This window comes from Saimiri boliviensis, chromosome 1 (assembly GCF_048565385.1).
Source record: "Saimiri boliviensis isolate mSaiBol1 chromosome 1, mSaiBol1.pri, whole genome shotgun sequence".
In the NCBI taxonomy this organism is placed as follows: domain Eukaryota; kingdom Metazoa; phylum Chordata; class Mammalia; order Primates; family Cebidae; genus Saimiri; species Saimiri boliviensis.
The window spans coordinates 18,134,312-18,160,716 of record NC_133449.1 but is presented as its reverse complement, the minus strand read 5'-3'; the positions used below and the strand labels follow the sequence as shown (position 1 = coordinate 18,160,716).

Genomic DNA, 26,405 nt, shown 5'->3' with positions numbered 1-26,405 from the left:
GATTCACTACCCAAGCCACTAGATTGAGAGGTGAGATTTTTTGAGTTCCCTCTATCTCCTTGACATCAAATTCCAACCTGATGTCTTAAGGCTGGCTTGATCTCCAGTCCATCCAGCACGGTCAAGCCACATCCCATACAACCTCACACTAACCATGCAACGTCTCTCCCCTGCTGAACTATTATTTCCATTGACTCAGGAACTCCAATCAATTTCGCTTTCATTTTTCCTCTCTTGCCCTTTCACTTCTCTTTTAACACAGTCTTAGTGACCCGGTAGATATTATGTTGGTTAAACTTCAAAAAAAAAAAGAAAAAAAAAACTCAAGTAACCTTTGAAAATAGCACAAATCTATCACAAATATATCATGTACTGCTAAGTTATATACTCAATGGAATAATATTTAATTCAATCTGTTCCCACAAATCCAATGTGACAAACAATTTGTGAGATTTCATTTCCAGATCTACTGAATCTCCAACAAAATAAACCTGCTTTCACTTTGAACTAAATGCTTCCAAACCTCCAGCTCTGCCTCTTTCTAGACTGACAGATATATGACTAGGACACTATCAGTCTTACATCAAATCATTAGTAGAAAAACTTGCTGGACCAAACACTGACACAGCTAACGAGAGGTTCTTGAGCTACTTATTTCACAACACTTTGTTTCCTTAATACCCCAAACTTGCCCTAAGCTCATTACATGTCTTTTCCTCCAAGTTTCTTCTCTTGCCCTGTATTAGTCAGGGTTCTTTAGAGGGACAGAACTAATAGGATATATGTATATATGAAAGGGAGTTTATTAAGTAAAGTTGAGCTACATGATTACAAGGTAAAGCCCCACTATAGGCCATCTGCAAGTTGAGGAACAAGGAAGCCAGTGGCGGATCAGTCTGAGTCCCAAAACCTCAGAAGTAGGGAAAATGACAGTGCAGCCTTCCGTGTGTGGCCAAAGGCCCAACAGCCCCTGGCAAACCACTGGTGTAAGTCCAAGAGCTCAAAAGCTGAAGAACTTGGAGTCTGATGTATGAGGGCAGGAAGGGAGAAAGATGAAGGCCAAAAGGCTCAGATAGTCTGCTCTTTCATTTTATCCTGCTTCCTTTATTCTAGCCATGCTGGCAGCAAATTAGATGATGCCCACCCAGACTGAGGGTGTGTCTTCCTCTCTCAGTCTCAGATTCAAATGTTAATCTCCTTTGGCAACACCCTCACAAACACACCTAGGAACAATACTTTGCATCCTTCAATCCAGTCAGGTTGACACTCAATATTAACTATCACATCCCCCTATGTTGACACCCCTGTCCATCCCCGACATACCTCTGCGGAAGCTCTGCCCACTTCCTTCATGAGACCATCCCTGACCTGCAGTCCCCACTTGCTTACATGTGCCTCTCTCTTACTTAACTTCTTTTAGTATACTTTGTAGATTTTATGCCCCTTTCACTTATTCTCTGCATTATAATTTATGAACCAGCCTATTTTCCCCTAGCCTCCCTTGATCTAACTATGCGCACATCCCTAAGAGGTCACTAAGGTAATATATTTTTACATCACTTGTTTTTTCAGTCTATTTTGTAAAAATTATGGTAAAAATATGCATATCATAAAATTTACCACCATAACTACTTTTGCATATACGGTTTATCAGTATTAAGTACATTCATATTATGCAACCATAACTGTAATCCTCCAGAATTATTTTGATCTTGTAAAACTGAAACTCTATACCCATTAAACAACAATTCCTCTCCCTCTTCCCCTTTCCTGTCTTCTGCCATTCTGTTTTACATCTCTACATATTTGACTATTCTAAATGGCTCATGTAAGTGAAATATAAAGTATTTGTGTTTGGTGACCAGTTTGTTTCAGTAAGAATGTCCTCAAGATTTATTCATGTTGTAGCACGTGTCAGAATCTTCTTCCTTTTTAAGGCTGGATAATATTTCATTTCATATGGATATATCACATTTTGTTTACCCATTCATTTGTTTTCTTAAAAAATTATTTTGAGTTTTTATGGGTATATCCATTCATTTGCCAGTGGTCTCTTGGGCTGCATCCATCTTTTAGCTATTACAAATAATGCTGTTTGGAACATGAATGTACAATATCTGTTCCAATCCCTGTTTTCAATTCTTTCGGGTATAAATCAATAAGTGGAACTGCTGGATCATATGGCAATACCATTTTTACTTTTTTGAGGAACTGCCACACTGTTTTCCAAAGTGGCTACACTACTTTATGTACTTCCAGAGCCTTTTGAATGGTGGCTAGCACTGACTGCAGCTTAGCCAATTTAATTTAATTTAATCAAATCAAACCCATGAGTCACTCAAATCAAGATTAAAATGTACTATTAAGTTGTTTTGAACTAAGGCTGAAGAGTTAAAAAACTGCATTGGTGTTTGTGACTTGTTTCCCTTTAATAATCCATTGATCTGAGTGTTATTTATATCATTTCAAAATTTTAAGTCAGAAGACACAAAATAGGAACATTCATATTTCCCTGTATATCTCTTACTATATCTGTACTCAGTGAGGCATCTAACTTAATCAAATGACTAGTTAACAGAGATTAAATCTAGAACACTACCTCTCCCAAGGAGAACAGAAGCCTGGCTTGGACAGTTCCAAACATGATCTAATACTGTATTCTCCACGTCTAGAGAAACTCTTCACCTGCTATGTATCAATTACTTTCAAATGGTGGAAGAAAGTCTAAATAAATTACAGTGCATTTGCAAAGTACAAAGGTTTGTGGGTTTTTTTTGAAATAGCATTTGCACTGCATGTTATTTAATATGAGAAAATTCCTATATTAATCATACTAGGTAAAATGTCAAAATATATTACTGTTCATGCAATATAATCTCAATAGCACAAAATAAAAAACCCTAAGCATTAAAAAATAACCAGAACAAACTCTAACTAAATATTAATGAATAATTTTATACTGCCAATTTATACCTTATACATAACCTCAATTTTCTTCATAGACATATAAAATACGTATTTTAGAAAAATGCTATATGCAGGATTCATTGGAGTTGTGACATAAGGCTGAATTCAAGGAAAAATACTCATCTTGACCTTCACTGTTGAATCAAAAAGTGAGTAGCCTGAGATTTCAAAGGAGCTGTCTCCCAGCAGTTGAGGAGTAGCCTGAACAACCTGGGTCTACAGGGACAGCCAGTGGGAGAGAGCCAGGAGGGGCTGCTTGATGGCTGACTGAGGTTTAGAAGTAAAGGGGAAAAAGTCTTATTTGCATCCAACCTGCACCACCATCGCATCCACTTACTCACATCTCCCTTGGTAGCCTGAACCTCAGCACAATCTCTTTGCCTTTCCATCTCAGATCCAAGGAGCCGTCATCTTAACAGTAATCAATGTCTTAATCTAGACTCGCGAATATAAGAGGATGGAATACCAGGTGTCAGCATTTATTTGCCCAAATATTTAATGAAAAGTCCACTAGTTGCCATTCATATCAGAGATGAGAAGATTCATCAAACTTCCTTTATGAACTCATACTCTGTAAGCAGTAATGAAGACCCTGTTACAGGGTCTGGAGATAAAACAGGGAACAAGAACAAAGCCCCTACCCTCATGGAGCTTGTAAACGTAGACCTTAGCCTGTGTTCATTGGTATGTGCACCTTATTTTATGTTCTGATCAAGGAAACACAGAAGTTTTTGACTATAATTTAATTGTGTTTAAGCAGTGATCATAGTTAAATGAGATTAGCTGATTTGATAGAGGAGGAAAACCATAATTTTTATGGAATGATTAGAAAACTTCTTAAACTAGCCTAATACTTCTTTGGTCATGACAGAAGAAGCCAAAGTTCAGGACTGAGAAGCATCTGACATGTTTTTCTAGGCAGACAATCTGTTTAAGAGACTTCACACATTCATTAAAGCAAACATCAGACTCTCCACACCACACCCTCAAAACTGGCAAAGAACTCTGAGCCAGACCCAGTAGGGCCTGACCCCTGAAAATGATGCTGTTCAGGCCGTCTGATATCAAAAATGCTTGTCAGGCCAGATTCATTTGCCAAATCATTCAACATGGACATACTTAACCTATGGTCCTACTTATGTAAACGATTTCATCCAAAAAGCAAAATTAAATGGAAACAGGCATGTTCTGTCTGTGTCCGTGTATGTGGGGTGTGTGTGTGTGTGCACGCACTTGCACAGGCAGGACCTAACTCAGACTTATCTATAGTTCCATGTGTATCTGCAACAAGCATATGGGTACAGCGATAAATAATGGAGGAACTCTAATTCCATGAGAGATGCAATTAGAGAAAATAACTTCTCAACAGGCCAAGAAAAATAACTAGAGGAAAAGAAGACAAAGGAAATTTAGGAGCACTTAGTGGTGCAGGAGTAGGCAGGGGGAAAAGAAGACAAGGGTGATTCCCAAGATGACGTCAGTCTACTTCCCTTGCAGTAGGCATTTTTCCTAAACAGAACATCTTGGCCAGTATCGTCAGAAGCCACAGAAAGAGAGTAAATAGCCAAGAATGTGTGACTCCATGGTGCTAAGAAAGGGTTTAGGGTGCCTGAGATTTCCTGCTCTCTTGACTTCTGAAACTTCTTCAAGATCTCTCTTGAATGTTGATGTTCTTGCTGAGATTAAGCATGGAGAAGGCAGGGCACAGATCTTATTACTGATTTTAGCTGTTGTATAATGGTTCTGAAAGATCAACATATGTCAGGCCCTCTTCTAAGAATATATTACCTCATGTTTGGGATATCATGATTGTGCCAACTTTTACAGATGAGCAAATAAAACCAAGAGTTTGAGAAACTTGATCAAAAATAAAAGGCATGTAGTTTAAAAGCTGGAATTCAATGCCCAGGTCTGATCTTCTACACCCCTTTGCATATAAAAATGCACACAGTAAATGATTAATAAATAAATGATTAGATGCTGGCTAGAAGTATCAAATGGATTTCATTACAGCCAATAGGTACAGGATCCATCTTTTTCACACTCTAAATTGCATGCCCTGAGGGTAAGCTGGTACCCATTGAGAACACAGCAGAACAGAAAGTCCATATGTGACTCATGGCAAAACAAAAACAAAAACAAAAACATTTCACTGGGACCAGGAGGCCTGGACCCTGGAAATAAACCACTCCTGGCTCTCTGTATGGCTTAGCAAATACCAGTTTATCTCCCAGGGTCTCTGTCTCTTTTCTAGCAAATGAATGAGCTCCACTTCACTCTATAAATTTATTGAGAGGACCAAAGGAGATGAATATAAGAGAAAGTGCTTCTCATACCCCACATGGGACACAGCACCAGTAAAGAATGTGTCCTGACATTTGGGAGGTAGTTTTATGTTCTTCTAGCCTAACTGTTCTAATTGTTGTTCATTACTCTCTGCTGCTGAAGAGCTCAAACAATATTACTTTTATTTTAAGCAAAACACAACAATTCATAGGGTATTAGAAAAAAAAGAAGTTGGGAAATACTGGCAGATTCGATGGAAAGTAGATCTCTGACTCACCATCTCTTCCAGAAAGATATCCAAATGCTCTCTTCTGGTATCCAAGGCCTTTCCCAACGCTCTCCCATGAAATTCATGCTCTAGTAATAACACATGACATATAGTTACTTCAACAGAGCAAGCTCTCTCAGACCTCTAATCTCTTTCATGTGTGGCCAGAACACTGATGCCCCATTCTCTTTACTGTTTTGAAATTCAGTTCATGCACCATTACTGTCAGGGACATTCTCTGCTCCCTCATCACTTGTACCATTGCACAATTCCTGAGCATCCTCATCTCCATTGCGACTAAGTTCTTCAAGGGCAGGAACTGTGTTTCTTTGATCTTGTCATTCCCAATGTCTGGCATAGGACCTAGAATTCTGGAGGCATATGGTAAATTTCTGGTCAAATAAACCAAATTAATATGTGTCCACAGTACCTTGTATGGTCAGGAGACTGAAAAGACTGTTTCGTTTGATGCTAAACAAATACTCTTGAGTGCAAAGTTTCATTATTTGCAAAGTAGTTTCCTAGCATCTATGATATTTTCCATTTATTTCATATTTAACCCAAAGATCTCAACAATTTTATTAGCTAAGGTTTCTGTAGCTACACTGTGAATTTACTGAAGATGGGAAGCACATTTTATTAACTCATCAAATCACAGAATCTCAATAATGTTCATTGACTGAATGAATGAATGAATGAATGAGTGAATTTGCTATATTTCTACATCACCTTATAGAACCTAGTATGATGCTGAAGACACAATGATGCTAAACAACATAGAAATGAATAAGTAAACAAATGAATGTCTTTCTAGTTTATTTTTTTTAACTTTAGTGAGTAAAAGAAGATGCAGCATATTGCTGTTTAAAGGCCTTTGTTTAAGGCATAAGAAAATTGAGATTCGAGAACTGTCAAGTGAAAAGCCGGCTACTTTTTTAGGGTTAAGACCCTTTTACAATACAAAGTGAAGTATAAAAATGTCTGCCAAACGTTCACATTTCTAAGTATAAAGATGCTAGAAAAACATCATTAAAAGTAGCATCCAGTGGTTGTTTAATCTCAAGATTGTCATGGTTATATATGGAGTGACATACTATTTGGCTATGATCATGGTAGAGTTCCTAAGCTGATGCATTTAATGAAGAGCATATTCAGATGTAGAATAGTTATTATATAAATGACAGAAATATTGCATTATGTTCAATCTCCAACCATTATGCCAAAAATCCTAAAAGCATTCCTTCCAACCAATCTCACTCTCTCCAAGAGCCTAACTGGAGCCCATTAGAGTTCAGGACACACAATCTTCTTTGTGATGTTTCACATATAAAAAGATTAGGCCATAAGGACCAAGTATAGTCAGATGAGTTTACCTTACCATGGCATTTTCCTGACCAATCGGTCAAACTAGCTCTCTCTTCCAGAAAACTCACGACTGGATTTTGTTTAGGGAAAGTAGATTCTTTGAGCTCTCTAAGCCTACTTGGCTGAACGGTACCTCACTCTCCCACTGGGGATAATGAGCTAAATGAAGAGTAAATTGGGTCTTCGAGGAACCTAGGTTCAAAGGTGAAGCCAAGGCAGGGCTTTGTGCATGGACACAGTTAGTCCCAGAAATGTTGAACCTCATCATTTCTCAAAATAAAATTATTCAACTTCTAAAACCAAAGGCACATGACCCAGCTTCTCAGAGTTCTTGTTTAGCAGAGAAAATAAACACAGATAAGAATTCATCACCCCATAAACTTATACAAAACTCCAATAAAAACTAATTGAAATAGACAAAATATAAAAAATGAGGAAAGTACTCTCTATTCATAATACTTTGATCCCCAAGTCTGATTTATTCCAACCTTAAACATAAGTTATATAAGACATATGCGGAACTCACAAGCAATGAGAAACTAACGAATTAATGATATGGCTTATTACCCTTATAAATGTTAATAATTTAAAAAGAAGAGTAGGCAATGTAATCAAATGCATGGAAATGGGCCATATCTCATATTGCTGGTACATGCAGTAAAATTGCACAAACAGGACAAAAGTAAATAACAGATAATAGAAGAAGGAAGAAATGGCCCTAGATTCATCATCAGAAAACAATAATAATCTAAACAATAGGCACTTAACAATGGATATACATTAATTAACCTCTCTCTCATTTTCCCCTTTCTGTTCTTGTCTTGTCTTCCCCTCCTAGGTCTTATCCATCCTAATCATCATCATCACCATCATCATCATCATCATCATTGTCAAAAAAGAGTAGAACAAATCCTCTGGGTCTCTTCATAGGGAAACCACCACTCATGAGAAATCCATACATGGTTTCTATGGGATAAAGAGACTCTTGGAAACTGCATGGCACTTCACTCCTATGCTGTGTGCTGACATTAAATGTTTACTCATGTTTTTCTAAACATTTAAAAAAATTTAACCTTCTCACAGATCATTTTAATTGCCACTCACATTCTCAAATAATAAATTTTATCATCTTTTAATTCCATTCCAATTTATTAAAATTTATTTAACTAGAAAGATGATAATTTTACAGAGGTGAGATGCAGATTATTTAAAAGAGTAGTATTGATGACTGTTTTAAAATCTGGCATTTTAGAAATGCCCCTTAAATGACCCTAGTAGTTAACTCATCCTAATTATCTTCAGGAAAAGAGTAAAATGGAGGAGTAAGGGAGGCAGGAGAAGGGGAACAAAACTGCTATGTAAGATGTATAAGTACCTAGGGCAGGCTAAGAATTTTACATACATGATCTTTGTTAGTCCCCATGTCAAGCAGAGGAGATTAGGGAGGCTCAGGAAGATTAGGTGGCCAGCTAGAAAGCAGCAGAGACTGAATTGTTATGTTTCTGATACCAAAACCTTTCTTCTTTGCAACTTTGTCTTGTAGGGAAGTTTAAATGTTTTCCCTGGAAGTTTAGATAATTTGGGACTATAAAACAAGCTGAGCCAGGTATATATTCAGGTGCACGCCTGTGGTTCCAGCTACTCAGGAGTCTGAAGTGGGAGGATTCTTTGAGCCCAAGAGTTGGAGGCTGCAGTGAGCCCTAATGGCGCCACTGCACTCCAGCCTGGGTGACAGAGCAAGACCTCATGTCTCTCTCTCTAAAAATAAAAATGAAATAAACCCTAGTAGACAGATTATGGACAGATAACAGGGGGAAGAAGGCATACAAATTTACTGGGTGGTCGGGGGTGAGTAGTAGTAAATGATTTTCATAAGAAATGAATGAATCCAAAGAATAAGCGTTCTGGAACCCAGTTTATCTGGGCTCTGGGAAGTGAAGAGAGGAAAGCAGGTCAAACCAAGTCTTTTCATGCAGATGAAACCTCACAGGTAGCAGTGCTCAGAAAAAGTGTCTGTTAGACCCCTAAAGTGTGCCAATCATTCTTAGATCCAGACTCAAGGTAGTGTGGGAGGTTGGAGTGGGAGGTAGAGCAAGCGAGGGTGTTCATTTTACCAATGCAGATTTCCTTTACAGATGCAAATCTCCTCCACAAAGGGCAGGGTTTTTTTTAAGCTACTCCTGTGTTAACACTCCCTTCTAAGAGCCATCTTGAAATATGTCAAAGAAGGATATTTTGAGGTGAAATATTTTTTGTTTTCTTTAGTTTCTTATAGTTCTCCTCCTCCAGGACACTTTTGTATTTAAATAAAGTAAATCACAAAAATAATTGTATATATTAAGGTATGCATTACATGAATATTACAACAGAAAAAATAACTGGCATGGAGAAAACAACTTAAATGTCTAACAATAAGAAAATGATGGTATCCCAAAATGAACCGTCACCAAAAGTAAGAATTCCGAAGAATTTATAACAACAGAAAAAGTATTTGTGTTAAAATAATTGAAACATTAAAATGGTGTGGTCATGGTTACCTAGAAAAGTAAAGACATTTGGGTTGGTTCCAGGTCGAATGCCTATCGATGATAGACTGGACAGGGAAAACGTGGTACATATACATCATGAAATATTATGCAGCCATCAAAAACGATGAGTTTGTGTCCTTTGTAGGGACATGGATGAACCTGGAAACCATCATTCTCAGAAAACTGACACAAGAGCAGAAAATCAAACACCGCATGTTCTCACTCATAGGCTGGTGTTGAACAATGAGAACACATGGACACAGGGAGGGGAGCACTACACACTGGGGTCCGTTGGGGGAAAATAGGGGAGGGCCGGGGGGGTGGGGAGGTGGAGAGAGATAGCATGGGGAGAAATGACAGATATAGGTGAGGGGGAAGAAGTCAGCAAATCACACTGCCGTGTGTGTACCTATGCAACAATCTTGCATGTTCTTCACATGTACCCCAAAACCTAAAATGCAATAAAAAACCCTAAAAATAAATAAATAAATAAAACATCTGCTCAGAAAAAAAAAGAAAGAAAAGTAAAGATATAGCTCATCAGAAAAACAAGATTGGAAAGCAATTCACCAAATGTTCATTACATTTGGCTTTAGATATCAAGTATAGAGGCTTGATTTCCTACTTTCTATATTTTCTTTATTGGCTAATTTTTATAGCTAGCATGTTTTATTATTTATAGCAAAATACTTTCAATATATTATTTCTTTAGAAGAAACTTTAGTGGTTAATTTTTTTAAAAAGCAGATTATCATTTAGAGTTCAGGAATAATATGGCATAGAGCCCCAGGCGTCCCCAAACTTTTTACACAGGGGGCCAGTTCACTGTCCCTCAGACCATTGGAGGGCCGCCACATACTGTGCTCCTCTCACTGACCACCAATGAAAAAGGTGCCCCTTCCTGAAGTGTGGCGGGAGTCCTGATAAATGGCCTCAGGGGGCCACAAGCAGCCCGCGGGCCATAGTTTGGGGACACCTGGCCATAGACTCTCTTTTTCCTGCTCATCCCCTTTATATGCAATGACATACTTTGGAAATAACTCAGCAGGCAATTATAAAAATACTCTGAGAGGTAGTAAGATGATAATTGGTGGGATAAGAGAGTCACCATTAAAGGGGAGGGTGGAGAACAAATAAAAATTTAAAGAGTTTATGCGAGCCAATGTCAGGACAGATGCCTGGAAGACTCAGACCCAAGTGACCTTAGATATGAGCTCCAATAAGCCTTTGTTAGAAGGAGGATTTTAAAGGGGGAAAAAAAAGACTGATACAAAGTTGTCAGAAATTCTCATTGGTTTACATAAATGACATTTATTAGTGATTGGCTATACCCTATTAAGCTGTGTCTGATACTGTACCGTTAGATTCAACCTACTTGTGGCAATAACAAGCAATTTGAAGAGACAAATATGTAGTTTAAAGGGGCAGATAGGAAGTGTTTCTCAGCTAATTTTAATGTTTCTCTGGGGCTGACTGTTTCAAAAGGCTCTTCAGATAAAAATTCTATTCCTTCCTCAAGGATCTCAGGGATTAATAAATACCAACATGATAACTTTCCTCCCATTTATTCTGTTATCCCAGAATGAGTACTATGGAGGCCTGTAACCCACAACAGCTAACTAAAACAAAACGATTAAATAAAGCAAAAGAAACAAACAACAACAACAAAAAAACAAAACAAAACAAAAACAAAAACAAAAAAAAAAAACAGAGAGAAAAATAAGAAAAAGAATCCTTCTCTCTCTGACCAAAAGATCAGGGAAGGAAACCCCAGTGGGGACTTGAGATCCTTGCAGCAATGATGCCTAATATACCTGCAGCAGCCATGTCACAAGATCTGGGGTAGCTAACCCATCCCTTGCCCACACCTGTCAGTGACAGCAGTACTTCCAGCAGCAACAAAGCCTGAAGGGGTTGACACAACAGAGCTTGGAGGGGCTGAGACAATCAATACCTGCCAGCATCAGCGGACACAGTAACAGGTAACAGCAGTATCAACTGAGGCTCTTGTGCAGGCCAACTAATATAGTTTGGCTGTGTCTCCACCCAAGTCTCATCCTGAACTGTAGCTCCCATAATTCCCATGTGTCACAGGAGGGACCCAGTGGAAGGTAATTGAATCGTGGAGGTGGGTCTTCCTCAGGCTGTTCTCGTGGCAGTAAGTCTCATGAGACCTGATGGTTTTTATAAAGGGAAGTTCCCTTACACAAGCTCTCTTTGCCTGCTGCCATGTAAGATGTGGCTTTGCTCCTCCTTTGCCTTCTGCCATGATTGTGAGGCCTCCAAAGCCATGTGGAACTATGAATCAATTAAACCTCTTTCCTTCATAAATTACCCAGTCGCAGGTGTGTTTTTATTAGCAGTGTGAGAACGGACTAACACATAGACCCATGCCCCAATCCAGAGGGAGAGATATGTCCCCCTGGTGCTCCAACCAGCTGCAGAGAGCCAACCAGGCTCAGTAGCACCTGGCATGTCTACTCAATACAAGACCAATATAATCTGGCCCTCCACCCAACTAATAGAAAGTCCTCCAGACATTGTAGCTATTGATCCTCTACCCAGTGCCAGAAGGCAGCCGGGTAAGTCCTTTATTCTCCAGTGGCACCAGCAGAAATAATGTAAGAAATTCACCAATATCAGATGGCCACAAAACAAGCCAGGGGGAATTTATTCTGTCCTACAGGTCTAGTACCTCCTCCCCATTATGTAACTCTTCTGGTTGGCTGAAATGAGCACCTTCAGCCCCTCAGAGAGCTCTATCTTGGATCCAGAGAGAATATGAGCAGAGCCAAAAGAGTGAAGCATGCAATAACAGCATTTCAAAGACTCAGAAAACCAAATTATCACTGGAACCACAGCCCACAAAAAAATGTCAGAATTTACATGTTAAACCTAAAAGGAATGATGACCTGCTAAAATAAAAGATAAAAAATAGGATTGAGAACCTCTTAACATAATATCCAAAATGTCCAAGATACAATAAAATATAATTTCTGATACCAAGAACCAGGAAAATTGCAAGTTGAATGAGGAAAGAAAATAGACTGATATAAATATCAAGTTATGGGAAATTTCTGACAAGACTATATAGCAGCAGCCACAATAAAACTGTTTGAACAAATAATTATGAATTCCACTGAACCAAAAAAGAAACCTTAGCAAAGAAATAGAAATTATAAAACAGGAGCAAACTAAAATTATTGAACTAAAAAAAATCCAATAACTGAAATAAAAATCTGATGGATGTCCTCAATAGTACAGAACAAATAACAGAGGATAGAATCACTTAACTTGAAAGCAGAACAACAGAATTTATTCAGTCTGCACAATGGAGAGAAAATAGATGGAAAAAAATGAATAGAATGTCAGGGACCTGTGTGACTGTAACAAAAGATCTAACTCTTGTATTATTGCAGGCCCAAAACAAGAGGAGAAAGAATGTAGAGCTAAATGTATACTGAAACTAGTAATAACTGAAAGTTTTCTGAATTTGGTGAAAGACATAAAGCTACATATTCAAAAAACTGAGCAACTATAAATGATTAGAGAAATCACGGCAATAGATATCTTAAGTAAATAGCTTAAAATTAAAGACAAAAAATAAAAATCTTAAGAGCAATCAGAGCAATGATGCATTATCTATAACAGAATACCAATTCTAATTAAAGCAGATTTCTCATTTGAAGCCATGGAGTTCAGCAGAAAGTAGCACAGCATTTCTGAAGTGTAAAAAAAAAAAAAAAAAAAAAAGTAACCATCAAGTATTTCTATATCTGGCTGAAGAACTCTTTAGAAATGAATGAAAAATAAAGACATTCCCAAATCAAGTTAAAGAAATTTGTTTCTAGAAAAAATAAAGACATTCCCAAATCAAGTTAAAGAAATTTGTTTCTAGAAAAACTACACTTAAGGAATGGCTAAATGAAGCTCTTAAAATATAAAAGAAAGTATCAAAAGAAGGCACAGAACTTCAGAAAGGATATTTTTAAAAACAATTAAAAATAAGAGAAAATATAATGACTATTATTTTCCACATAAGTTTTTTAAATTGTATTTGATGGTTGAAGCAAAACATAGTAATATTAGCTGTGTTATTAAATAAATATAGAGAAAAATACTGATACAATTACGTTTAAAAAGTATGGAAGATAAAGGGAAATAAATTGAAGTAATTTTTCAATATTTCATTCAAACGGTTACAATGGCAATATTAGAAGTCTGTAATGAATTATATATAAAATGTCTTCGAAAACTTCGTGTAAAACATGTATTATGAAAACCCTATTCATGGGTATCAAAATATTTTAGATAAAAATAAACTCATACTAACTTGCTATACCATGTCTGAACTGGATCTAGTTGGAGGCATTAAGAAAGGTAAGTCATCAGCTTGAAAGGAGCCTCTATCAGGGCAACATAAATTCTGATAAAATTGATACAAGACCAAACATCAAATTTGTCATGAACCTTGGCTGGAAGAATTGGGAAATCACTGAAACATTACAAGAACAATGTCTCAAAGAAATAGGCAATTTATAATATCAGTTTATATTATAGAAGAGAAGAGAAGAGATGATGTTGAAGATGAAGCCCACAGCAGCATATTATTCCTATCAACTAGAGAGAAAAAATTAACCTTGTCTGTGCCCTAATTGAAGAAGACTGATTATTAACAGCAGAAACAATAGCCAACACCATAGATATCTCAAATGGTTTAGCTTCACAGTTCTGACTAAAAAATTAAAGTTGGGCAAACTTCCTACTCAATGGATGCCAAAACCATTGCACCCAGATCAGCTGCAGACAAAGGCAAAACTTTCAATAGAATTTTAAATAAATGAGATCAAGATTCTGATAAATTTATTTGAAGAAATGTAGCAAGAGATGAAACATGGCTTTACTGGCACAATCCTGAAGTCAAAGCACAATCTAAGCAATGGTACTAAAAGGTAAAAGTGGTCTAGTTCAAGGAAGAGTGGAGTAGTCAAAAGAAAAAGTCATGGCAACAGTTTTTTGGCATGCTCAAGGCATTTTGCTTGTTGACTTTCTGGAGGGCCAAAGAATGATAACTAATCTGCTTACTATGAGAATGTTTTGAGAAAATTAGCAAAGCTTTAGCAGAAAAATGCCCAGGAAATCTTCACCAGAGAGGTCCTCTCCACTAGGTCAATGGGTCTCCTCATTCCTCTCCTCAAACAAGGGCAAATTTCCAAGAGTTTCAGTGGGAAACCATGAGGCATCCACTTTACAGTCCTAATTTGGTTTCTTCTTCTTCTTCTTCTTTTTTTTTTTTTTTGGTCTACTAATATTTTTAAAAAATTGTAAAAGGTACCCATATTTTCTCCATTAATAATGTAAAAAAATAAAACAAAACTGTACTGGCAAGGTTAAATTCCCAGACTCAGTTTCAGTTCTTTAGGGGTGGACTAAATGGCTGGTATCATTGCTTACAGAGGTGTCTTGAACTGGGTGAAATAATGTTTATATTTTTTAACCTATATTTGTTAATGCCATTTTTCCATGAACTTTTTGAAGTGCTCTCATATGTATGATACTTAAAGTAAACATCAAGAAAGCTACAAAGTAACATACTTAACATAATATAAATAAAACAAGATAGGATCACCTTAAAATGTTTAACCCAGAGAAAGGCAAGAAAAAAGAAAAGCAGAAATGACTAAAGAAACAAACAAATAAAAAATAATACAAAGGTAGACTTAAGTCCTAATATATCAATAACTTTTAAATAAAATGGTCTCAATACATCAATGGAGAACAAAGATTGGCAGATTGAATATATATACATATATATATATATATATATATATATATATATAAGCAGTATTTTTCATAAGAAACTTTCTTCACACAAAATGACATAGCTAGGTCAAAGAAAGAAGACAAAAAGGTAGAAAAATATCATGCTAATTTTTTTTTTAAAAAAGCAAGATTGGCTATATTAATACCAGATAAAGTAGACTTCAGAGCGAAAAAAAGTTACTTGGTGAATAAAGGGGACACTTCAAAGATCAATCTGCCCAAAACATAATGTTCTTAAATGTATGAATAAAACAACAGAGGTTTAAAATAAAACATGGCACCAAGAATCAAAGACATGTACATTGTAATCCCTTGTACGTTATGTTACATGACAAAGAAGCATTAAGGCTGTAGATGAAATTAAGATATTAATTATTTGACCTTAAAACAATTAATATAATTATTTGACCTTAAAATAATTAATATAACAAATAAATTAGGTAATATTACCTAAGTCACTTAATTAAATCACTTAATTTATCACTTATGATATTACTTATTTGACATTAAAATAGAGAGATAAATTATCTTGGATTATCTAACTGGATCCTCTGTGATATAATCACATAGGCCCTTAAAATGTTAATGAAGCCAGAAGAGTGGTTCAGATGTTAGCCTCAACAGAAGAAGAAGAAATTCAGAATATGAAAGGAACTTGACCTCCCATCACTGGCTTTAAAGAGGAAGAAGAAAGCCAGGAGCCAAGGAATGCAGGCAGCCTGCAGAAGCTAGGGCTGGCAGTCACTTGACAGCAAATAAATGAAGACCTCAAAATTACAGCCAAAAGGAATTGAATTCTGAGAGCAACCTAAATTAACAAGGAAACAGATTCTCTCTTAGAGACCCCAGGCAGGAATACAGCCTTGCTGACGCTTTGATTATAGCTCAGTGAGAACTGTCTTAGAATTCCAACCTGCAGAGCTGTGACAACAGATTTGTGCTATATTAAGCCTCTAAATTCATGGTAATTCATTAGTGCAACATAAGAAACTAACGCATACATGAAACAAACATTCATAGAGCTGGAAATATAAAAAGACAAATCTACGGATATAGTTGAGACTTCAACATCCTACTCTCAGACAGAAAATGTGCAAAGATACAGAATAATTGAACAAGACCATCAATTAACAGGATCTAAATGACATTTATTGAATACTCCACCCAACAACCGCAGAGTACACATTGTTCGCAAGTACTTATGAAACATTCATTAAGATAGACTATATCCTCACTCATAAAGCAAACATTTACAAACTTAGAGGCATTAAAATCCTATGAAACGTTTTTCCAACCATAATTGAATCAAAAGCAATAACAGAAAGATGACAGGAAACGCCTCAAACACTTGGAAATTTACAAACACACTTCTAAGCACCCATGGATCATAGAGAAAGTCTAAAATAAAATTTAAAATGTAAGCAATTGAATACAATGAAAATAAAACATAACAAAATTTGTGGGATGCAGCTGAAGTAGGGCTGACACAGAAATTTATAGTCCCAAATGCTTACATTAGAAAATGAGTAGAGTTCAGACTAATAACAAGGTATTTAGCTTAAGAAAATAGAAAAGCACACAGTAAAAGAAAGCAAACAAGAAAGAAACAATAAAAATAAGATAAATCAATTAAATATAAAACAGGAAAACAATAGAAAAAATCATTGAAAGCAAAACCTGGTATTCTGAAAAAGTCAATTAAAATTGATAAGCCTCTTGCAAAATTGGCATAAAATATTTGCAAGCCATGTACTGCATAAAGTGTTAGTTCTGTGCATTTCAAAGCACAGCATTAAAGTAACAAAAAGTCCAAATATAAAATAAGCAAAAAACATGAACAGACATTTTACTTAAGGAAACAAACAGTTGGCAGCTGAAAAAGCCTTTACCAAAACTCATAATAATATTCTTAGGAAATAATGACTGAGCAACTTCAGTACATATTTTCATATACTTTTTAAGTTCCTTACACAGCAAACCATGAAAACAGCAATGGAGGTAGTTTTTGGTCTTCCTGTATTTAATTTCAATAAACAGATCAAACTAGAATTCCCAAACAGTTATCTCTAAACTTTAATTGTTGAACTCAGGGAGGTTCCCAAGCTGAAAAATTATTGATACATATTTTTAATTATGTAAAAAGAACTCCAATTTGATCCTGGCCTATAGTAAGGATTGGGTCTAAATATTTTAAGTTGAAGTCATTTGATTGAGGTCCTCTGATTGACCCCCTCAAAGACACTGAAATGTAATAGCAGTTGACCAAGCAAACACTGAAATCTAACAGGAGTTGACCAAGGAAAGAGTCTTTTCCAATGGAAAGATGGACAATGGCTAAGGCAATCCTAATAGAGCAGCCCAGAGCTCTCAAAAACTTGTTCTTCCTGTGGGGTCCTTGGAATACTTTCCATCCCTCCCTGGGTATTCCTTTTGGATGATTTTATTGGAAAACATTCACATTGATCTTTGGTTTTTCCATTGCTTCTCTAAGGAGCCAAAGTTAAAAATTGACCTTAAGCTCAAGTAACTTCTAATGTGACACATCTGGAGGCAGGAAGATAAAGCTCTGTCTGTGGTTGAGAGAAGAAAAATCCTGCCAAAGCATTGTTCTCAATTGTACTGATGAAAATGATAACAATAACTCCATATGTTAATAAAGTGCTTTGCGTTTACCAAGTGCTTTCACACACATTATAGCACTGGATTCTCAGAAAAATGCTCAGAGATAGGTGAACAAATGTTATTTTTTTTTAAATTGTTCTCCAATGTAAAAAGTAAGGCTCTAAAATATATGCACTCTGTCTAAACTGACCAGCAAGTATTGCAGACAACACTTAAACTTCAAATCTCTTTTGTGACATTTAAAAAAATTAAGATAAAAAACATCGTTTTACAGGCCAGCACCCTAAAGTCATTGACCTAAATTTATGAATTTTGACAATTGTGTCCATATGCATTCGAATTTTATATAACAATCACAACTACAAAATTGTCTTATGTAATTTAGTATTTATTATATAACGAAAATCTGATGAAGTTATGGCATGCTTCTTATAATTAGATTGCCACTCTATAGAGTAAGGAATTATCATTTATCTCACCTTTATCTTACTATGCATGATTGTTTTTAGTTGATTATTTACTTAGGAGAAATTCTCAGATCTCTGAAACTTTGTCATAGAGTTCGAAGATTACACGTTTAGTACTGTTAATTATCTCATTATTTCTCAAATAGACATAAAATTTTGCATTGAAACTGGCAATGTATACATATACAAAACAAATTTAACATAATTCCAAGAACATTTAGAGTTACCATTTTTAAGTTGGTTACATATAAAGGCAGCCCTTTTTTGTTTACTTAACAGCAAATTTTATCTTTTTAACGATTAGCCCATTCTAGTTTCTGTCACATAATATTTTAAAAATTCATCTACTGAGGTATTGATAGTTCTCATAATTTGAATGAGCTATTTTATAATAAAACTTAGAGTTTCATAGCTGATAGTGTTTCAGATTTTTCTTTACTTTTAGCTTTGGACAGATTTTTTTTCTCTTCATTTTCCTCTGTAGCTTCAAGCAGCAGAATCCCTTCACTCCTGTTTTCTATTTCACTCTGATTGAACTTTATTCTAGTGTTATTGCTCTGTTTTTAACATATATGAATATTTTTATAAAGAGTGTAGATTTAACTTTTTAAAATTTATTTTTTTTGTTTTATTGTATACAGACATAGAATTTAAACAGCAAAATAAATCTATGTGGCTTATTAAAATATATAAGGCCCCAGCTGATACCCTTTCAATATTTTTATTCTTCAGTGTTACACACTCTTGACACCTGTAGCTATTTTTTTCTTGGTATTAATCTCCCTATGTATGAGAAGTACTTATATAGCACTTCTTGGTTTATCAGTTTTAGGCATCATCTATTGACTCCCCAAGATGGCACATACAGACTTAACTCTCTTTCTTTATCCCACATTACTGTATACATGCATGCCTTTATCCCACATTACTGTATACATACATGCAGACTTCTAATCCCCCAATAAAGTTACAATTTTATGTTGTTTAGACCAGTCTATTAAGGTTATGTAAATGTTATTTGCAATTGAGCTATGCAGCAAGGTATAATTAGTTTTCCTATCTTGCATAAATTTTTTTCTCCCTAGATTCAGTGGATGTGTTGTTTATTTTTATTTTCCTTGTTGCCTGTGTTATTATGACTAATTCACCCCCAAACATTTCCCCAGTGTTCAAATACATCCAGCTTTCTATCTGTTTCATCTTCTTGGAAAACTTTTCTTCCAGAGTATCTGACTTGCTCCAATCTGGACTGGTTACTCTCTAGGCCTGTTACATTGTTTTTATCCCAGTATTTCCTTTCACCATTCCTAGTAGTTAGGTTAGGCTGGAATGATAAACAGACTTCCAGAATAGAAAATTATTTCTGCTCCTGAAACAATCCAAGATGGTGGTTCTTGGTTAGTGGGTGCCTCTTCTCCATATGCTCATTTATGGATCCAGGTTTGTTTTTTTTTTAATCTTGTGAATCTACCATCTACTGAGGCATAGTCATCACCTGCATCCAGCTGTCTTAAGAGGAGCCAGAAGAGGCACATTCACTTGTTGAAACAGTAGCAAGGAAGTAGCACAATCCATTCCATTCAAAAGACTTATTCCAGAGGCCACACTTTAATGCATGAAGTTTGGTGTGGAAGCTAAAATAACTCTAACTTGGATGCTATTCTGCCATGTTGACTTCTGATTCACCTTAAAGGAAGGCCTTTAAGATTTCCAGTCTATCTATTGTTCCTTGTGTAAGAACACGTACACAAGGAACACATACAGTAAGTAAACCCTTCCCTCAGGTCAAAACAATCTTGATGTTATCATACTTCAAGTGTCCTACCTATCCCTTCTGAATCACATATACTCTTTCCCTATGGCATATAAGCCCTTAGATCTGGGGTTAATGACATGGGGACTCATTATCTCATCTTACTGCCACTGGGGACAGGATGACTTCTGTTCTTAAGGCCATATTAGATATTTCTTGCTAAAAAATTGATTTGTCAGCCTCTTTCTTTGGCTTTTCATTATCCTCTAACTTCAGGGGTGGGTTTGCAGAGACCTGCCCCCTGCAGAACATTTGGGGACAAAGGAGTTTGGAGATAGGAAAAGGAAAGTAATATTTACTAAACACTACAAATCTGTGCACATCATCATCAAGGGTATTCTTTTTAGCACTCGCTACAGTGAAATCCTCTTTTTCCCAGATCCTTTTTAACTTTCTAAGTTGTTTGAAAAAAAATCCTAAAGTAGCTTTCAAAGAAAAGGTAAGTTGGAGGTACATTTTTAGTAATATCAGCTGTCAAAAATGTCTTTATTCTACTCTTACATTTACTGGACAGTTCGAGTGCACAATTCTAGATTGGAAAATATTTTTCCTAAAAATGCTGAAAGTCTTTACCCGAAAGTTTTGAAGACATTGGTGTGTTTCTGCAGAGTCCAAAAGTATTCTATTCATAATCTTTAGTATATCTAAGATTTTTTCCTCTCCAAAAGCATCAGGATTTTATCTTGGATACTGACAGTCTGAAATGACAGGATGTGCTCATATTTTGATCTATGTTGCTGGGCACTTGCTATAACTTAATTCTATAATTCATCCTCAGCAATTCTGGGAGCTACTTAAAGTATTATTTCCTGTTCTTTTTTTTTTTTTGTATTTTGTCTATTTAGAACTATAATTTCAAATATTAGCACTCCTGAGATAATCCTCTACCATTTTTTTTTCTTTATTCTCCTATTTCCTATCACTGTCTTACTTTCTGAGAGAGTATCTTAACATTAGTTTCTAAAACTTCCAACTACGTTATCATATTTTATGTTTTTAACTTTCGGGACTTTTTTTTCTTGAGTCATATTATCTCTTTTGAAGTACACTATTCTTGTTTCATTGATGCAATATTGTCTTACAGCTATTTGGGAAGTAATGGTGTTCATAATTTTTTTACCTCTCTGTATAATCTGTTCCACCCACATTGTTGCTTTCTGTTTATGTATTTCGTCTCTAACTTTTAGGCTAGAGGTTTTGTTAAAATATCTGGTGATCTCTAAAGACTGGTTGGAACTTCTGAGCACTGTGTGAGCTTGTCAACTTCACTTTAAAGTGAAGCCCAAAGTTGACAAGCTCACACAGTGCTCAGAAGTTCTAACCAGACTTTTCTTACTGACCATTTAAATTCTGCTGGAATAATCTTCAAGTTATTTTAAGAAAAGCATAAACCAGGCTCCCACCATCCTGAAAGGTGAGTGGGAAAAGAGTGGAATGAGAGCACGTAACAGTCAGTAGGCAAGATTTAATGAAATCTCTTAATGTACAATAAGATTTGCCTTCCTTCAAAATGTGTCTGATATTCCCAATCCAGAGACACTTAGCTTTACCTCTCTAGAGAATAAACTTCCAGTCTTCTGCCAGGGTGAGGGACAACAACTCTTCCAGCTGCACAGAGGATAAGGAATCTGGTAATTTAACTGAGTCTAAAAAAATAACTGAATCCAACTTCCTGTTTTCAACAACCTCTTCATACACTCCATTCTGTCCTCTCCAGATATACTTGGTGCTGACAATTTCTGAATCTCTCATGAGATCCGTGGTACAGATTGAGTAGCTGCTCAACTTTCTCCATTGCTGATTTAGGATTCAGTATTCTCAGGTGAGTTAAATGTTTTAGCACTTATCTTTTAATTTCTATCTTCTAAAAATTTGTTGCTAATATCATTTCTCATTTGTTTGGATTTTTTGCATTTTTATGCTTAGAAAATCTTTTAGTGCCTTACTAAAGAGTGGAGGTAATGGTATCAATCCTTGATCAACAACACAGAAATCTTTAACATAACTTTTCATTTTCAAAATTGCTATCAGATCACCATTTAATGAATAATCCCTAAGTTCTCTTGTTTGTTCTTTGGCACACATTAAATTAATTCTTTTTCTGGAATTCATACTCTAACCAACTGATCCATTTTTATATCAGTACCATAATGTGTAACTTTTTGATATTTTAGAATATATTATTATATCCAATAGTTGCTCAGTACAGGCTAGTGCTCCCTCTTTATTGCTTCATTTATTCAGGTAACCCATGTGGAAAGAACTGCGTTAAGACTCATCATGCAAGCAACTTGCCAATAATACCACATGTAGATTATTTTTCTGTTTTAAAAGATAGACATGTTCTCAAAATTAGTTCCAATTCCATTAATCATCCCTCTTCCAGGAATATGTCATCCAGGAGTGTGTCTATTCCAGGCTTAAGGATTAGAAATCCCATGGGCTGACAGTTAACATGGAGTAAGACCCATCCACTAAAGCCTAATCTTTTCCAATCAGAAACAAATATATAACTGCACACATACCTCCCTAAGTCATATGTATCTTACTTAGATTGCTGTCTCTTTGAAGCTTAGTAAGATTTACTGATTCAAAATATCAAGATAGTTTGTCAGACATGGACTTTAGCAATCTCAGTAACATCTCTTTACTATATTAAAGATTAAAAAGTGAAACATCTTTGTAAATTCCCAGGAAAATAAGAACCCTAGCTCCATTTCTGATCTCCTAGGATTCTCCTTTATGAACATACTTGTTCCATTTTCACTTTAACAGACCTTCCTTGTAATGGAGATGAATTATAAAATTGTCTTGTATACTGTTCTTCTTAAATGCAAGTATCAGTTAACAAGAATAAGTCATACTTAGACATACAGAACTAATTTTTAATCCCATATAGATGCATTCAGGAAAAAAATGTTTTATTTGCCTTTACTATGATCTTCGTCCCATCCTATTTGGCAAATAAATATTAATCACTTAATCATCTTTGAGCTATAGCTGACATAACTATGCTCACTCACTAGACCAAGTAACTCCTATACCCTTCCAATAGCTTCATAGTGCTAAAACTCATTATCTGTAGCTACTATAGTAACTCAAATGTATAGAACAGAACAAGGAGCGATGGTTGCATGAAGGAAAAACTCACATTTCATAGTTGAGGTAGCGGCAAAGAAGATCAATAACTATGTAAAGAATTATGAGAAACAATGATTCCATACTTATGAGAAATATTAACACACATATTTCACTCCTGGGGATGAGAACTAAACTGTTTCTAAAAGAAGTTTGTCTTAGTTTTAAATTTTTCTTTTTTACTCTAGGTCATGTTCATCTTAGAGATTGTGTGATTCTTAGCTTATTTGTAGGATCATTCAGAGACACTAAAACAATGGTGTGAACTTATTGGAACATTTCCCTCCTAATCTCACTGGAAAAGTATAAAGTTTTTAATGGCCTATTTATGGTTCTCAAAAATTTGATTTAGGGTGGGAAATATTGGACTAAGCTACTTTTCTGCAGTCAAAAGCACATACCAAAGAGAAGATAGTCTCTGAAAATTAGGAGCTTAGGGTCCAAAAATAAAATGGAATCCAAATGTTTGCTAAGAGACTAAGCAGAGACAATATTCAGCCCAACCCACCCACTCCCACTTCCACCAAAAGAAGATTCTAAAAGAGATAGTTGCAAATGTTGATAGGACTAAGACTCATTAAAATAGGTGATTCTTGCAAGAACAAGTTAAAAGAAAGCAGCTAAAGTAAAAATCAAGGGAGCCAGTCACAAATGACCTGGTCTTTTCCCCACCACAAATAAGAGTCCTCTCAAGTCCAGCTGTTTGATTTTGTTGACTTTGAAGACAGTCATCAGAGGATGAGTAACACCAACTCTTCCAGTTGAAGGTTTCTGAATTCCTTCCTTTTGGTCTTCACTTCTGAGGCATCCAAGAACAATAGACATCCCAATCATCCTCTGGGCCACAGAGCCAAATCTACACAGTATTCCATTTCAGGAAATGCGTTTTTTTTCCTCTGCCTTTTGCTCCTGCTTAGGCATACTTACCCAATCGGAAGATGATTGAAACATTTGCATATGTTTGTCCAGTGTTTTTTACAAAAGGAAAAATTAATATTCTTGATTAAATAACAAAGCAGCAAATTTAAAGAGACTAAGTTTTCCCTGTCACGGTCATTTTCCCAGCTTCTGCAAAAGAGCCTGCACAGGTATTCCTGACATTGTCTAGGTCCATTAAAATAGCCATTTGGTAAACTGAATCATAAGAATCAGGGCCAGCTAATTTTGCACAGAATCAATCTCAGTGTTGTGCTAAATTCCCCATTACAGAACCATTGCCAAAAAAATAATGTGATTTATCTTTGAGGAAAGACTGGGGGTGGCAGGGAAGTATAATGAGGAAAGAGAGAAGGGTTTATATGAGTCAATTTTTGGAAAAGTCTGAATAAATAATAATCAAGCTAATGGCAACTAGCAGGAAACACCCTAATGGTTCTGGACAAGTAATGCCTTAGAACAAACATAAGTAGATTGAGTTTTAAGGTTTTAATGTTTGAAAACTGACCTTCTAAATTAAACACACATATACATACACACACACACATCCAGTTTTTAAAATTAGTCATAGAATAACAAGAATCAACACATCCATAAGAAATAAAGGTGAATTAAAGAAAAAGAGAGAGCCTCAACTTGGTTGAAATAGATGTAGATGCTTATCCCAGATCTCTAAGCACCTGTCTAATGTTAAAAAAAAAAAAGGTTATAAACTCTTTATACTACAGATTTTCTCATTTAGCAATTTGGTTTAGGAGAAATTACAGTCTTCAAAGTTAGTCTCTGCCATGCTACTTAGTAGCAGAAACTTTGGGAAAATTATTTAATTTCCTAGTGTCTTAGATTCCTTCTATCTAAGTGGGGATGATATTAAACTTTATTGATTGCCATGGAGGAATAAATGAAATAATACTTGAAAGGGCATTCTATGAACTTAAAAGCATGCTATGAATATTAAGTATATATGAGGGTGTTAACATACGATATATTCACATATCATCGGTAGAAATATAGTATACTTTTGGCAGAAACCTTTTAAATGGCAATTTGAATAAAGAGTAATAAAATCTTTCACACCAATTGATTTATAAATTTACATATGGGAATCTATTCTAAGAAAATAATACAGTTTGGAAAAAACTTTATTCAAAATGTGCATTACTTACAGTAGTCAAACAGTTGGGCTAAGCCCTAATGTACAATAGTAGAACAGTACATCTGTATGTTAGTGATTACACAATCTTTAAAGGCTCATGTTTTTAATAAATGTTAATTGACATGAAAATGGGAAATTTCTAAGTTAAAAATCAGATTGTAAAATTGTAAACACATTAGGTTCCAATTTACAGCTCATGCATGTTTTTGTGTGGGCATGAACACACGTGCACACTCCAACAATGGAAGAAAGTAACTCAAATTATGGACAATTTGGTTTTCTTTATGTGATATGGATTCCGGGTGACTTTCATTCATAGCAATCCATTACTTTTTGGAAAAGTTGTATTACTTATTCATGGGAGAAATGTTATATAAAACATTGTAAATTTTCAATTTTGTAATCTGTTAGGAAGTGAGGGATCCGCTTTCCTAAAAGTAAGCCAAGGGGTCTTTGGGGTTACTTTTAAGACCCAAGTAAGGAAATAAATGAGAAAGAGCTTTGAGTAGGTAATAGGTAGCTACCGTTTCGCCCATTTATGTTTTCTTCAATTTTATTTCAGTCAGTGGTGTGGAGACTGCACAATCTGGAAAATGGTCTCTTTGTCATTCAATGCTTGTAAGCTATGGGCTGCAAATACAAATATACATCAATCACTGTGAGTTGACTGAATAAATTATATGTATTTTACATGTATGGGAAACTAATTTTTTAAAATACAGTCACATGTAATTGGGTTTAATAAACTACAAGTCCATTGAAAATGATTATCAAATTCATGGCAGAATTTTTTAAAATTAGAATGTAGTCTAATAACATGACCAGGTGGAGTGTGTTTCCCCACCTAGCAATTGCAGTAGTCCCTTGTGTAACTGCTGGGGATACATTCCATGACCTTCAGCATATGCCTGAAACCATGGATAGTACCAAATTCCATATATACTAAGCTCAAATTTCTGTTTCTCCTTCAAAATTTCACATGAAGACTCATTCTTACTGTAGATCATAGCAACCTCACCATACTTTTTTTTTTTCC

At 35.6% G+C, this 26,405-nt stretch overlaps 1 long non-coding RNA gene across 1 annotated transcript in view; it reads right to left on the bottom strand.

Annotated features, from left to right (window-relative positions):
* LOC141583678 (uncharacterized) overlaps window positions 1-26,405 on the bottom strand; it is a 322,485-nt gene that overhangs the window by 240,637 nt on the left and 55,443 nt on the right. The window contains exon 2 of the long non-coding RNA XR_012516447.1: window positions 5,531-5,610. This is a non-coding gene — a long non-coding RNA (uncharacterized LOC141583678). The remainder of the gene's footprint in view (window positions 1-5,530; window positions 5,611-26,405) is intronic.